General features: G+C 42.1%; 1 long non-coding RNA gene across 1 annotated transcript; it reads right to left on the bottom strand.

Annotated features, from left to right (window-relative positions):
- Positions 1 to 5,433: 5,433 nt before the first annotated feature.
- LOC135932228 (uncharacterized) lies at positions 5,434 to 6,292 on the bottom strand. The gene is made up of 3 exons (XR_010573339.1): positions 6,015 to 6,292; positions 5,865 to 5,897; positions 5,434 to 5,560 (listed from the first exon to the last, which is right to left on the bottom strand). It is a non-coding gene; the product is annotated as an uncharacterized LOC135932228 (long non-coding RNA).
- Between the last annotated feature and the right edge of the window lie 2,189 nt (positions 6,293 to 8,481).

Consider the following 8,481-nt stretch of genomic DNA (forward strand, 5'->3'; position numbering starts at 1 on the left):
TAGGAAAACAAACACAAAATGAAAATATACTACCTGCAGCAAAATGCTTTTTATGGCCTGACTAAATGAATGTGTTTTTGTAACACGTTAACTAAGCAATGATCTCGGTAAGGGGGCGTTTTTAGGTAGTTCGACATCTTGGGAAAAGAAACTATTCTTATGCCGTGAGGTGTTGGTTCTGATGAACAGCGGCCTCCTACCAGACGGAAGTGTCACAAACAGTTTTTGACCAAGGTTTGATGGGTCAGCTGCAATCTTCCTTAGAGCCCGCTATCAGCTCCACTACTTTGGCAGCATTGAGGTCCAGGTAGCTGTCACTGCACAAGGTCACCAGGCTGTCAATCTCAGTCCTATAGGGAAACTAATCTCCCCCAGAGACAAGCCTGATGAGGGTGGTGTCATCTGTAAACTTCAGGAGCTTTATGGACTGGTGTCTGGAGGTGCAGCTCTTAGTGTACATGGAGAAGGGCCATCAGTGCATCGGTGCTGATGCACTGAAAGTCCAAGCCATGCCTGGCAGTCTCACATACTGCCTCCTGTCAGACAGGAAGTCAGTGCTGACACATGATATGTCTCCAGTGACGAGTTGAAGATATCAGTGAACACTGCAGACAGCTGATCTGCACAGTACTTCTGGATAGATAGAGACGCCGAGTCTGGTCCTGCTGCTTTGTGGGTGTTCTGTCTCTTTTGTTTACAGAGTTTGTTTACATCACTTTCAAATATGGAGAGAGGTTTCGTGGGAGATGGAGAAACGTCTGAAGGGGAGCACAGCGGGGGTCCTTTACTGTATTGTAAGTGGTGGAGGTCATGGGATTGGGGAACCGCAGAAGGTGAAAGACTGGGGTAGAAGGTGGGCAGCTAAAAGGACTGGACATATAAGCTCTTTGTCCATTAGTACCTACTTGGATCAGCTAAAGGTGACTCGAGGTGGTACGACTCGGCTCGACTCATTTTCCATTACAATCTCGACCATCTTGTGTGTGTGAGATCTTTATAGCAACACGGTCAAGCATCCCATGACAACATTTGTATGTGACACGAATGCTACATCAAAGTCGTCGAGGCAATGTTATACCTGATGCTCTGTCTCTGGCTTTTCATCAGGCTCTGGGACCACGGGGTTGTTTCTGTGTTGCCATTTCCATCGTTTCTTCATGGTGGTTTTGATTTTCATGAAGGAGATGCTCTCACGACTCACTGAGTGACAGCACTGACTAGCCAGTCAGTGGCACACAGTCTCTTGATGTCACATGTTTGGATCGCTTGTAATCCCAGTCAGCTAGGTGCCTAATGGAAAACCATAAAAATTGTTTACAGCTGACACACATAGGTACTAATGCAAAAAGGGCTATAACTGTCAAAGCAATGATAAAAGCTGTTCAGGCTGCTGGCTAAGTGTAAATTGTTGGTGGAGTGCGGGGCTTTAGGCTTGTAGTCGGGTCAGCAGTTTGATTCCTTTCCGGACAGAAGCAGATCTGAAAACTGCTTTTGCAGTTTCTTTGTGTACCACTGTTTTGCCTCTCTTGACGCCCTGCTAAACCTGTACTGTCTCTGTCCCCACTCTGAAATGTTTCCTCTGTGGGGAGGTCCTGTCTGAGGTGTTCTTGGTTCACATCACCAAGAATAACGAGTAAGGAGTCTGGGTATTTGCTCAGCAAGCAAGTGCTGGGCCTCCTTTACTTTGCTGTGGAACATACCCGCCAAACAGAGTGAATGAAGTAAACTCACATGGGGAGGGAATAAATAAAAATTCCAGATGACGAGAGTAACACTCACATCATTATACCAGCCAATGAACAGAGGTCTCTGTTTTTTCCATCACTCTGTTTGTGTCACGGATCCGGCTCTGGGGACTCGGGGTCCGTGGGCAGTGGGGACTATGACTATTATTGTTATTAGTATTATCATTATTATTATTATTGTCATTACTATTATTATTTGGTGTGTTCTCTGCACTGCCCCTGTGCACATCTGTTTGTAGGCAGGTATGTGTGTGTGTGTGTTGCCTTTCTTCTGTGGCCAAGTTACAGGCACCTTCAGCCCTGGGGGCGTGGCCTGACTTGAGGGCTGGCCACACCCGAAGTCCTTGCCGCACACCTGCTCCTCATCTGGGCTCGTCGGGGGAGCTATTTAGATGAGCGATGGAGCTTCGACCGACGCTGGATTATTGCGTTTGACTTCACGTCAGTCTTCAAACATAGTCAGAGAGTTTGATTGTATGCCTGCTGGGATAAAGTGTGTAACGACTGCCTCTATTGTTTTCCCCCAGGAGGAATGTGGGACGAGAAGGAGCAGTGAGCACAGGGAGTGCAGGGACACTGGAGCAGAGAGCACTACACTGGGACTTTTCTGGGAAGAAGACACAACACGGGAGTCTGGGAAACTGGGGAATTGATTGTTGTTTACTTCACCACCTCTGTAAATAAATACTGTTGCACTGAAGAGTCCGGCGTTTGGGTCCTGTTTCCCCACCTCCCCACGGTCTGCCAGCCAGACCGTGACAGTTTGGCAGGTATGTTCCACCGCAACGAACGGGAGGCCCAGCACTCGCCTGTTGAGCAAATAGTTTACTACTGTTTACTATTGGAGAGGAATATTGATGGTATGAGTACGGGGACTGAGCCAGTGGAGACGCACAAATGTATCGGTTCGCTTTCCTCTCCTATGTCATATAACTACGTGAAAACGAATGGCCACCGAGTTTGTAAACAAATAAATAAAAAACAAAGCGCACCAAAACACAGAGGCGGCCATCACAGGCAACATCTTGTTACAGAACTCATAAAACATTTGTTTACATCTTGTTGAATTCAGTAGTGATCAACTGTAACAGTACTTGGTCTCCGACCAATGACATATCATCAGCCCAGGAGAACGCAACCCAGATAGCAAGGAAACATTGAAACAATGTTGAGTCAATATCAGGCGATGTCATTGAACCAACGTTGAGATCTGACGTTGACCCAACGTCACTCTTGCACCCATTTTTAACGTTGAAACAACGTCAGGTTTTGATGTTGAATCAATGTTGAAACCTGACATTGATTCGATGTTATATTTTCTAACACTGTTGACATTGAAACAATGTCAGATTCTGATATTGAAACACTGTTGAGCTATGGTGTTGATTTTCCACCTCTTTCGCACAGTTGCTTTTTATTGAAAAAAAACAAAAAAACAAAAAAGGTAAGACATGTATCATTTTCAAAATACTTTATTAAAAGACAAAGTTTCCTATTTACATTTCTATGTTTCACGTCACTTTTTATTATTTACTCCGGGATGGGGATGGATGATGTGTGTCCTGCGTGCCACCCGTATGATCTGGAGCATATCTGAGCCATTTCTGGGCTGCTTGAGCAAAGACCAACTCAGACATAGAGTTCGCCCCTACCTGCTGCGCCAGGCCATCTAGGACAAAAATAGACACACACACAAAAAAACAAAGACAAAAAAAGGGAATTAGAGCACATGAATAAGCTCTTGTTAATTGTCTTCAGCAGGGAGAAAGTATGTAAACTCCTAGGCTAATAAACATGAAAGTCACCAGGCGGAAATCAGCAAACTGCCACATTTGATTCCCAAAGAGCTATAAGCTGAAAATGTGATATGTCTTAGCATGGTGTGCCGTGTATCCTTTAAAAAAAAAAAAAGAAAACATGGGGTCCTCGGGCTGTACAAAGTGTACAACCCGAGGACAAAACAAGCCGAAGACCAAAGACTCCATCTCCAGATTAACCGGACATGAAAGTCTTGTTATTAAGAAAGACAAAGTAATATAGCAAAAAACAGACATAGGAAATGTGAAACGCACCCAGCACATCAATTGATCCCTTTATTGTTCACTTTAGGCTCATAAAACTACAATAAATGTTAAAACTTACCAAATATGCATCTGCACAGCGCTGTCTCTTTAAATGCCCTTTTTTGCTTTGCCTGGTCCTTGGTATTTTTTCCCTGCCCAGTTGAGTACAGAGGCCAGCTCCTTTGTAATGGCATAAACCATTACACGGCGGACTCGCACCTCCAGTGTGGTCCAGCAGCACCAATCAACGCAAAGCGTCTCACCTACTACTGTTTACTATTGGAGAGGAATATTGATGGTATGAGTACGGGGACTGAGCCAGTGGAGACGCACAAATGTATCGGTTCGCTTTCCTCTCCTATGTCATATAACTACGTGAAAACGAATGGCCACCGAGTTTGTAAACAAATAAATAAAAAACAAAGCGCACCAAAACACAGAGGCAGCCATCACAGGCAACATCTTGTTACAGAACTCATAAAACATTTGTTTACATCTTGTTGAATTCAGTAGTGATCAACTGTAACAGTACTTGGTCTCCGACCAATGACATATCATCAGCCCAGGAGAACGCAACCCAGATAGCAAGGAAACATTGAAACAATGTTGAGTCAATATCAGGCGATGTCATTGAACCAACGTTGAGATCTGACGTTGACCCAACGTCACTCTTGCACCCATTTTTAACGTTGAAACAACGTCAGGTTTTGATGTTGAATCAATGTTGAAACCTGACATTGATTCGATGTTATATTTTCTAACACTGTTGACATTGAAACAATGTCAGATTCTGATATTGAAACACTGTTGAGCTATGGTGTTGATTTTCCACCTCTTTCGCACAGTTGCTTTTTATTGAAAAAAAACAAAAAAACAAAAAAGGTCAATAGACATGTATCATTTTCAAAATACTTTATTAAAAGACAAAGTTTCCTATTTACATTTCTATGTTTCACGTCACTTTTTATTATTTACTCCGGGATGGGGATGGATGATGTGTGTCCTGCGTCCCACCCGTACGATCTGGAGCATATCTGAGCCATTTCTGGGCTGCTTGAGCAAAGACCAACTCAGACATAGAGTTCGCCCCTACCTGCTGCGCCAGGCCATCTAGGACAAAAATAGACACACACACAAAAAAAGGGAATTAGAGCACATGAATAAGCTCTTGTTAATTGTCTTCAGCAGTGAGAAAGTATGTAAACTCCTAGGCTAATAAACATGAAAGTCACCAGGCGGAAATCAGCAAACTGCCACATTTGATTCCCAAAGAGCTATAAGCTGAAAATGTGATATGTCTTAGCATGGTGTGCCGTGTATCCTTTAAAAAAAAAAAGAAAACATGGGGTCGTCGGGCTGTACAAAGTGTACAACCCGAGGACAAAACAAGCCGAAGACCAAAGACTCCATCTCCAGATTAACCGGACATGAAAGTCTTGTTATTAAGAAAGACAAAGTAATATAGCAAAAAACAGACATAGGAAATGTGAAACACACCCAGCACATCAATTGATCCCTTTATTGTTCACTTTAGGCTCATAAAACTACAATAAATGTTAAAACTTACCAAATATGCATCTGCACAGCGCTGTCTCTTTAAATGCCCTTTTTTGCTTTGCCTGGTCCTTGTTTTTTTTTCCCCTGTCCAGTTGAGTACAGAGGCCAGCTCCTTTGTAATGGCATAAACCATTACACGGCGGACTCGCACCTCCAGTGTGGTCCAGCAGCACCAATCAACGCAAAGCGTCTCACCTATAGACACATTTTAAGAGATGGAATTAGCGAGTCTCATGTCTTAAATGTGTATGCAAGTGCCTGTGTGTTTACTTCATGTAATTGATGATAGAAACATGTCATTTAGTTTTCCCTAAAGCCTGATTTTCAAGTCATACAAAGAATAAACCAAAGTATTGGCAGTGCAATGTATTTCTATTCCCTTTTGTTGGATATTCATTTGTTAGTTCTTGTAACTGCTAAAAGTGTTTACTAGTTTTTGCCTGTCACATATATTTGTTATACCATGTAAACTGTGAAATTCCAAGATTTTCAAACTTGCCTTGTAATAGTGGCTTCACAGAGTCTCTGGAATCTACAGAAAAAAAAAATCACAACAAGATGACATTCAGGAGTATAAATTAGGTTTTTTTTTTTAGATAAGAGTACAATGACATTGTGATGCAGCTTTAAAGCTTTTTTAAAAGCATACCATCTATAGGGAAGACATCAGACTCTGCATGCTGGGGAGATCGCAAAGCTGTGTCGGTTTGTGCCGGAGTGGCGAAAGGTGCCGGAAGCTGGGTGGGGCATTATGATGGTTGCTATCAGTGGGCTGGGGGGCAGACTGCGGAGTGATGAGGGCTGTTTAGAAAAAGATCATTTTTTAAGTATTTAAGAATACAGACAACTTGTCAAAAAAGTTTCCTTGTGTCAGACACAGATATGTACACAGACACTAGACAGTATTTTATTACCTGGTATTTTCACTCGAGGGGCCTGGGGAAACCGTTTTTTTGTAGGCTGCTCATCCTCTGAGTCCGTATATGTGTACAGGGGATAAAGAAAAGAAATTAAAAACGGTCTTAAGTAATTGTAAATATGCTTTTGGCATATTGTTTCCTAAAGTTAGTTTGATTTCTAACAACACACACAGGAAACAGAGACGTGCAAGAAGGTACAGTATACAATGAATTTTTGAAGTGCACAAGTGTACACGGCTTTGCATTTTTAAAAAGTTTACAAACTTCCACTTTTTGGACTATATTATGTGGTGATATTGCAGTATGCAAGCACCACAGATATGTATAAAAGACAAGATCATAAATTCTTAACAATCAAAGATATGTTTGTGAATAAAAAGGTTTTATTTGTGCTTTCTTTTAAGACTGGTCTGGGTTTCTTCTTCGGACTGAAGGTCAGACGTATCACAGCGTTCACGTGGATATCTCTGAAGACTGCGTTCTGCTTCGTGAAATGTGCCTGGAAATACAAACACAATGTACGGCCAGACATACATTACGTGTGGACAAAAGGTGCAAACGCATAGAAAAATCAGCGGTTTCAAAAATACCCTGGTACGTGTGGACGTAGCCTTATTCATTATTCAAGGCACAAACGGAAAGTCATGTACGCGTGCAACGTAAAGTTAGGTGAGCGTGCAACGTACAGTCACGTGGGCATGCTGCGTGAGCTTTCAAACTGAGTCTAAAGTTTTCGTGTGCGAATTGAAGCGAGTGCTCTCCAATCATCAAAAGTAACAAAGTCATTGAACACGTTTATACAGTTAACTTTACGTTTATCAATCATATATCACAGATTTAGAATTTTTTGTAGTACTAAGCAACTACAGAGCGAAAGTCTGGGTCAAGCGCCGAGGCGACGGCAAGAACAAAGGAAACCTCGAAGCGTTAAAGCTAGCTTTGTAAGGGAATATAACGAAGAAATTATGAAACGAAAATGTTTTCTTTGTTGATATACTTTGTTCGCAGTGCAATTTATTTGTTGCCGGATTGTAAGAAGTATAGACACAATTTCGCGCTCCCACATTTTGTGGGAGCAACATAAATAACTGTAAAAAACTTGTTAATGTACAACATTAACGAGTTTTTTACTGTTATTCAAATGCAAACATGGAAATAACGAGTAGGAAAAAAAAATCATTCATTCTTACCTTATACTAATCGTGGTGCAGGCCAGTGCAGTGCATGAACTGATGCCTTCTCCGGTCAATTCCGCTGAGAGTAAATCAAATGTCCCGCTCTACTGTAGAAGACAATACCTGGGGGGATGTACCAATGTGAGAGGGGTGCTGTGGAATAGTCCAAGTGATCGCTGCTTTAATTTCCCGGTCAACTATACATAAATTGCACGTAGACACGATTTTTTAAAGCTGGTGAACTAGACCAAGTCATTGATAACAAATGAACAATAAATCTACTTTCTCTGGTACTTTATACCCGATCAGTTGCAATGCAATTTAATGCTCAACTACAAATCGATGGTTTTTGATGGTGACCAGAGCCGAATGATCGTCAACTATAAATAGACGTTTTCTCGACGTTGTTGTTGTCACCTGGTCGACTATAAATAGATCAAATATCAATGACAAAAAAACAACGGTGAATCAACATCGTTACAACGTCTCTATAGTAAGACCGTCGGTTTACCACAGTATTTCAATGTTGTTACAACATTGGCATTTCAACCCCGATCATATACGACGGATCAGATGAAAAATCAACATAGATTCAATGTCGTCTTGCTATCTGGGAAGTACACACAAGTACACACAAGTACACATATTGAGACACAGCCAGAGTTTCTGCAGTAGTGACTTGAGGTGGAGTGTCTGCATAACGCTCCCGCCCACACACCCGCTAGACGTGACCACGACCACGCCCCCCTACACTTTTTACGTAGCCCGGCTGCTCCAGTTTATCTGCTGATGGGTTTACCGCGACTGAGGACTGGTTAAATCAAGATAAATACAACCACGTCACTGTTATGAAAAAGACACACAGCTTATCATCTTATAGTTGTACAACATCTAAAATCACTCTGTTGTTAATTCATTCGCTACATTAGCTGTTAGCATGGTGTTAGAGGTTTGTAGCTAGCTAGTTAGCGATGCTACATATTTGTTACTCTACAGGGTGGGCCATTTATATGGATACACT

The sequence above is a fragment of the Pelmatolapia mariae genome, linkage group LG18 (assembly GCF_036321145.2).
Source record: "Pelmatolapia mariae isolate MD_Pm_ZW linkage group LG18, Pm_UMD_F_2, whole genome shotgun sequence".
Classification (NCBI taxonomy): Eukaryota; Metazoa; Chordata; class Actinopteri; order Cichliformes; family Cichlidae; genus Pelmatolapia; species Pelmatolapia mariae.